An 8,683-nucleotide genomic window follows, 5' to 3' on the forward strand; every position below is an offset into this window, starting at 1 on the left:
TTTGATATAACGACTAAACTATATAATTGTAGGTAAGTACAAATTGTACAAAGGATCTAAATTGGAATGAAATAAAATAGTAATTCAATTAAAAACGTAAACAAAAGATAATTATTTGGCTTTAGTACATTTAACATTTTTTTAACTACTTATAAATATAGTTTTAATATAATGTTCAGTATCCTAATTCCTGGCCTAAATATTACCTAACTATAGAGTATATAGCATATATATATATATATATATGTTCTGTACATAGGTCCAGAATTTGATCATAAAATAGTTTTTATTATTGTGTCTAAATTTTTACAATTGCTTAGACAGTTATCATAGAATAATATATAATAGTAATAATATATTACTATATACTACTTATTATTGCTACCTATAACAAATAGTATTACTATATACTATATAGTAATATTACTTTATGGGTTATATATACTAACCTCAAGTATTTTTTTCCACCCTTCCTATGACTCATTTGTCCATTGAGCTCTACTTATAACTTACATCTTTGCCAGTGGAAATTCTGCTTGTTAATAACATCACATAATTTAAAAGATTTCTAAATAGTACTTATTGAATGCATTTCTGTCTTTTGAATTTTGATAATATAATATTTGCATATAAAACATATGATATAGGTAAGTACTTTTCAGGGTGTGTAATTAAGGGGTGATGAGGGGGATAAGTCCCCCAAACGGGTAGAACCCAATTCCGTACGATTTACCTTTTTAGCGCTATGAAATAATTATTTTAGCTATTTTTGATGAAACTTTAAAACAAACGAGTAATGACTACCTATAGATACGTGCAATTTTCACCGAAAAGTCATATAAGTATATTCTATCCACCATTTAATTTTCAAAAATTTTCTTAAATTGAACTATTCATAGATATTTGCAATTTTCGATCATTATTAGTTTTTTTTTTAAATTAATATCGATAAAAATTTATTTGTTGGGTAGAAAAGCTTGAAATCTTACCTAATACAAGGCTCTGAACATATTGTTACAATAGCAATTGAAAAATAAAATAAATTCATAGTTATACATTTTTATAAGCGTTCAAAATTTGAATTTTGACAAAATACGTAAAAATCACAAAAATTCGCAAATTATTTTAAGCTAGAAATTAAAAAAAAAAAATTTTTTCAAAACTAAGATTTTTAATTTAATACAAGATTTCTTACAATTTTTTCAACCTTTATCATAAAATAAATATCCACCAGAAATTCAAATTAAATTTTTATGAGCATTTGAAATTTAAATTTGTACAACATTGGATTTTCACTATAGATTTCTCATTTAGCGATTTTCTTATTTTGGTGTAACTCTAAAACAAATGACCGCAGATACTTGAAATTTTCACTGAATATTTATTTAGGCATTTTTTATATTTGATACAATTTTCAAAATATTTTGATTTGTTTTGAGCTGTTTACTGACGTTTTAATTTTTAACTTTTTTAGTTTTTTTTTTTTATAAATATCAATAAAAATTTATTCGTTGGGTAGAAAAGCTTGAAAATTTAATACAAAGCTCCTAATATATTTTTACAATAGCAGTTGCAAATTTAAAGAAATATATATTGTCACAATTTTTTTTTATAAGCATTCAAGTTTGAATTTTGACAACATACGTAAAAATCACGAAAATTCGCAAATTATTTTATGCTAGAAATTCATAAAAATTTTCTTTTTAAATCTAATATTTGAAAATTTTTAATGATCTATAATATATATCCTAGACAGATAAACCGTCTCCGCTCAGAATCGTTTTTCGTATACAATGATATAATATCATTGGATTCAAATTTAATTCCATCCATTACAGTAATCCACTTGTAACCTACTGGCTACTGTACGTCTGTACAGCAGAGCGACATCCACGATTTACCCGCTTTTAGTGGTTTTGTATCTAATCAATAAAATAATTTATGTAATATTATATTTTTATGTTATAACATATATTAGGTAGTATAGGTACTTACCTAACGCCACAAAGCTTGGCCTAAATGGAATCGACACTCAATAATCTTGATGTCAGGAAACACCGTTTTTGCAGCCTCATGAGCAGCAACTTCAAAATCGACATGCATTTTATATTTAACAATTCAGATGAATATTTTGAGCTTAATTCAATTAAATATGTCCCACATTTGAATATAAGTTTCTTTGCATTTATCAATTAGAAAAAAAAACCAAAGGCTTGGTAGCGTTAGGTTTAGGTAAGTACCTTTACTATCTAATATATGTTAACATAAAAAATATAATATTACATAAATTATTTTATTATCCTATTATATCAATATTGAGTGAAAATTTCAAGTACCTATCTGCGGTCATTTGTTTCAAAGTTTCATCAAACCACAATCGGTTTTGTCGAAAACTGATTGTGCGTAAAATTTCCCGTTTTCCCCATAATTTTTAGTTTGTTTATTCCGATTATTTAGAAAAATATTGAGAATTTTTTACTTTTGACCCCCTAAGTACCAACTAGAATTCAATTTCTGATCGAACAAGGTACTGAAGTCGAAAATCGAAGCACTTTTACTGCCCAAAAACGTGATGACAGACACAAAAAAAAACACACACTGCACACATGGTAAAATCAATACATTCCTCGCTCTGCTCAGAATCTAACATAAATAAATAAATTGTTGACATAATACTTCCACCTCTAACTTATACAAAATACAGTTATGCATGCAAATTATAAATACAAATTGTATTTAAATTCTAATAAATTTAACTCCACATAAAATTACTACTAAATCAAACTAAAAGCTATTTTTCTTATACAATATCATCCATGTACAAGAATTAAATTATAAAATGTCATTATCGATTGTTTAAAATTAATTCAAAAATAATAATAAAATACTTACTTTAATTTAATTTATTATGTTACCAACTCGTATAACAATATAAAATTAATAATATTGAAAAATGTAAGTACAAAATAAAATACCTATATTTACCTACCTATATGTTTAATGCATTTTTAAGGTAGATAGTAAATCCATCAACTCTGCTGTATCTATCTTTCTAGTTTTTGAAGAAATGTAAAATTTGTAGTTCTATTTCTAACTCGTTTATCATATTATCACACGCCTGAAAATAACCTAATCTATAATAAATAATATAATAATATATGGGTTGATAGTCGTTCGATGATGATGAAAATTACCAGTTTTGGTGTTTTTAGCTCACTGCTATATAATATCATGATATTCTGTATTACATAATAACTTTTAATAATATGGTTTATTGTAGCACAACTATTTTAATATTTATTTATTAAATCTAGTGTGAATCCTATTATTTTCGCTAAGGGGCCCTCATGGCCGGGGCCCAGTCGGACATGTCCAGGTTCAAGGTTGCCCGGTTGTTAGATCCGCCACTGGAGAAATGAAAAATCTACCTTCCAATTCCGAATCCTGCAGGCGACAATACTGGACATCTTGTATAATGAGCAATAATCAGTGTGTTTCATAAACGCAAATAGGTGATAGGCTTAGATTTTAAAATTAGCACCCTCATCAAGGCTCAAATAATGTTCGTGTTTATGTATCAAAAACTTCATGTTACAAAAAAAAAAAAAAAAACAAACTAAAAGAAGAAAATGCATAGCTTAAGCACCATTCCTTTTTTTTCATTGAAATTGCACCTATGGACTGCGTTTATTGTGTTTTATTATTTCTATTAGAATATTTTGAGTTATAATTAATTTATACCACCTAATACAGCATAGAAAATAAACAGCTGCGAGTCAGGTAAGACATTTTATATTATATTTTATATTGAGTGCGATTATTTTATTATAATAAGCACATTTTACATACAATTATAATATTGTACTGAGGGTTTGATATTAAATTCTCAAATATTGGATCACCAAACACCTATATAAAGATAATAGAGTAGGTATTTTTAATATTTGAATCCGGTATAGCACTTATAAGTGTACCTATAAAGAATAATAGTGATGTTTAACTTTTATATCCAGTTTGATATTGCTATTGACAGGAATTCTTTGTTATATTTATCTTATTTTTGCGTTAGTACACAATAATATTATTTTAATATATTATCTAATAGATTTTGTTATAGTTCAAAATACTATCTTAATCTCAATAATCTCATTATGTTATACTTGCTAGTTGTTATCATGCAAGCTATTTATAAGGTATTATGTATAGCTAATATAATTATCCGACTATATTATATACTATGTAGTATATGTAGGTATATTTAATTTTAATTTCCGGGCTGTAATAGTTAAGTAGGTACTAGGTATATAAATTATTCAGGAAAAAAATTGGTAGGAATCTACTTGCCTATCATAGCATTCATAGCAACACATAATTAGGTAGGTATATCGTTGCGAGTTTCAATTGTTCTATTACCTCTTAGCTAGGTATATCCTGTAGTCTAAAGGTAAGTTAGATAATGTACAACTATATCAATTTTATTTCGTAAATACTAACTAATTGTACAAAATTGATTGACTAATTTACTACATTCATCATATTTATTGATTAACTGCAGCAGTCTAAATTGGCGATCTTTATAAATACTAGGTAGGTACAAATAATAAATGTATAATATACTTATTTGGTGACATATTAACGAGACTTAAATTATGATAACCACAATTGGATAATAAATTAAAATAAGTATATGTATCAATTACAATATCATAAAACGAGAGCAATTATATAGATCACTTCACCAATTAATTTTAATTATTTTAGAGTAAAAAAATAAAATTTAAAGAACAATGATTTTATTTTTATGCTTCACTCGTACTTAATAAATTATTAATTTATTGATAATACGCTATTTTTGTTTTTGTTTAAACCGACAGCAGAGGAGAGGCTCTGCATGTGTGAACAATATTATTACTACTAATAAAACGCTGTTAAATTGTTAAAACCTCCTAAGAAATATTATCAAAAAATATTTTTTTTGTATGATATTAATTTTATTATGACCATGTGAAATAAGATAAAATATTGATTTTTTTTTTTTAATTTTTTTTACTATTAGAGCGTTTATGGACGCCTCTATTGCAAATAATTAATTCTTATTTACAACCATTACTCATTAGGTACAGAACTACAGACTACTGACGTATTGTTTATACATATCCTGCTGTAGTGCTGTGTAAAATGTTTTAACTTGTTTCATTATAGTCGCATTGCAATTTTGCCAGAAATATTCATAAAATGATCTCGGTTTTCATTTAGGATAATTTACAATGGTGATGAAAGATGCGAGACCTGTAGGGCTTATAGTTAAAGAATATGGGATGAATGGAGAAGTTGGCATCCACCTATTTATCATATATTTTAGGATTTTGTCTTTGAAGGAATTTAATGATTTGCATACAATATAATAGGTAATCAAAACAATTTTTTATAATTATACTATATAATACTATGATACATAACTGAAATTTTGTGAAATGCTGTCAATACGTAAATTGATTTTTATTCATGTGTTATAGAAACAATTGTTAATTTTAAGAACAACCTAGGTGCGCAACATGCGGAGTTCACTTGAGACTTGACTATCAAACATATATACTCGTCGAATCCAAACAAACAGAAGCTGCAAGAACCAAACACAACATCCTAGAACTTCTATACCAATCATTTGGTCCAAAGCCAAACGTATCAGCCATCAAACAGACTAAACTTCATAAAAGAAACTGAAATCGAAAATTTATTGTAAACAACTAATATAAAATAATATGTAGAAACAAAACTACTTATGTAAAAATTATGTAAAAACAATGTAAACAATGTCAGCCAATGGCCACCGCTGCCGAGGCTTATTTCTAATTTAAAAAAATTTTTTTATTTTATTTCGAAAAATATCTTGCATAAAATACCAAGAAGTAGATAGGCAAGTAGAGCCGCAGTCCGCAGAGGACATTTCTAATACAGTAAAAAGAATATGAATGAGACATTTACATTTACACTTTTTATTTTATTGAAGTAAATCTACAATCTATACATATTCTATGTACAGTGAGTAGGTTTGATAAATGACAAACAAATGTGGATATAATTAATCGTAAAGATTAGGAAGGATACTCAGTGGTAACACCCTATAAAGTTACAGTAGGTACCTACTATAACAATGAGAATTTTGAAATTTTGAAAGAAGACATTTATATGTATACGTTCTTTACGATTTGAAAATGTAGCCATATACTCTTATATATACATACACGAAAACACATCGTTACATCATTTTAATAACAGAATATTATTAATTAATTAGATAAGATTATAGGCAGTGTTGAATCCAGGTAAATTTCAGGATGGAGTTCGCCCCCCCCTGAAATTTTATTCACCCCCTCCCTGACAAATACAACTTTCTGACTTTCAACAAAATGTACTTATTTATTAAATGCACAATACTAATTTAAATATAAATAATTAATAGGTTTCTAATTTATTTTGTAATTTTTTCAATATTTATAATTTCTGAATTGTAATAAATTATAATAATACAATTTATAATATGTGACGACCTTAGATTGATTTAAAAATTTAAAAATTAATAATTTGTTTTATAACTTTTTAAATATTTATAATTTCTGAATTGCAGTAAATAATAATAATAGGTAATACGATTTATAATGTGTGACAACCTTAGATTAACCTTAGATTGATTTAAAAATAAAAAATAAATAATTTGTTTTGTATTTTTATATAAATTTAAAAATGTCTAAATTATACATTGTAATAAGAATAACTACCTATTAATAGATATAATTCATAATACTAAAATGATGTATTACCATTCACCAATGAAAAAAAATGAGCCCCCCCCCCAGAAAAATTTCTGGATTTAACACTGCAGATTATAGGTACAGTTATTTGATTGTGTACATATAAAAACTTTAAAGGATATTGGTATTGTGTAATTATAATTACATATTTAAATATTTTTCTTGTGTTGTATAATTGCTTATAATTTAATGATTATAGATTGTAATTTGTAAGGTATTATGGTACCTACATATAAAATATAAGCACATTGAAATATATACCATTTTAATTTGTATACATAATGTTGATACATTAAATGTACATAGAATTCATTAAGAAATATTAAGTAGCAAAGCAGTATGATAAATTCATAAAATTAAATGTATGAAAACAACATTTTACATAATATGATTTAATAAGATTTTCCGCACATGGACTAATGGGTTTAATATTCTCTTTTTCTAAGTTGAGAAATAATCCAAAATCGGTTTATTTTAGAATAAGACATTTTCTTAATATTTAAATCATTAGTTAAATAATGTATTCAATTGATTCACCACGACTGGAAAAATGATAGGTCGCGTCCTATCTTCACGAATTCACAATTATGAGAGTATTGGAATATCCATAAATCATAATAGTAAAATATATAGTATCAGTATGACCATATATATATAAAAATAAATACATAAAGCAATTGTAGGCGTGATAGAATTATCTATAGATTTTTGTAAAGTTGAAATTTTATTGATATTGAAAAATGTATACTTTACGTAATTATATAAATCTTAATATTTTGATACAATTTGAAATATCTGATAGAAAAATTAATTTATTACGAAAAAAACCAAAGTCTTTTGACTTGATTTTTTGAAGCACCTGTGTAATGAATGCACACTATTCTTCCCGTTAAACTCGCCTCTCTAGATGGCATAGAGGCTGATGAAGATATGTTGGTACATGGTAAGTTTTAGACCATCGGACATCAACTTATAATTAACTCAGCATGATTATGTAGTTGATTATTGATTAGTAGGTAACTGTATAATAATATAGGTAATTATAATTTATATTTTAGTTCTAGAGGTTAGTTACTTAAAACAAATAATTTGTAAATTAACTTAGCTGTATCTTTAATTAACTCGTTAATGACCAGCATTGAATTGTTTATATAATTTAGCAGACAAGTTACAATGTTTGTTACTTTATGCATTCGTATAATTCAAAAACCACAATAGTAATCAATAATCATTTTTGTAGTCTGGTTGCGCATTTGAGCGTGTGTTAATGGTTCTAGCATATATAACTATATAAGTAGGTTAATTTTCTTTTTATACCTACTTATATCAACTTCATAAATATTTTAGATTCTGAACGAAGTGATGATAATGTATTGATTTTACAATGATGTGTTTTTTTTTGTGTCTGTGTACACTGTACAGCATAACTAGTTGAAATAATGCTTCAATTTCAAACATTGGGGGTGGTTTCTGATGTAAAAGTGAATATCCTTGGTGCATTATAGAGGTCAAAAGTAAATATTATCCAACAGTTTTCAAAAAAATCGATTTATTAATATGGTATTGCTGTAATTCAAAAACTAATCACTATAAATACTTGAAATTTTCACCAAATGTTTATGTTAGTATTATCTATATACAGTTTCAAAAATTTTAGACTTTTTTTGAGTTATTTATAGACAGCTGAAATTTTCGATTTTTATGAGAATTTTTTTGAAGTGTCGATAAAATTTTTTTGGCCCTATCAAAATACTTGAAAATTTAATACAAAGTTCCTCATAATTTATTCTTATAGTGATTAAAAATTATAAGAATACATAGGCACAATTTTTTTTTATAAGCGTTTATAGTTCAAATTTTTATGAAATCTG

Source organism: Diuraphis noxia, unplaced genomic scaffold, assembly GCF_037042655.1.
Source record: "Diuraphis noxia isolate RWA-SAM2 unplaced genomic scaffold, SU_Dnox_SAM2 contig0002, whole genome shotgun sequence".
NCBI lineage: Eukaryota > Metazoa > Arthropoda > Insecta > Hemiptera > Aphididae > Diuraphis > Diuraphis noxia.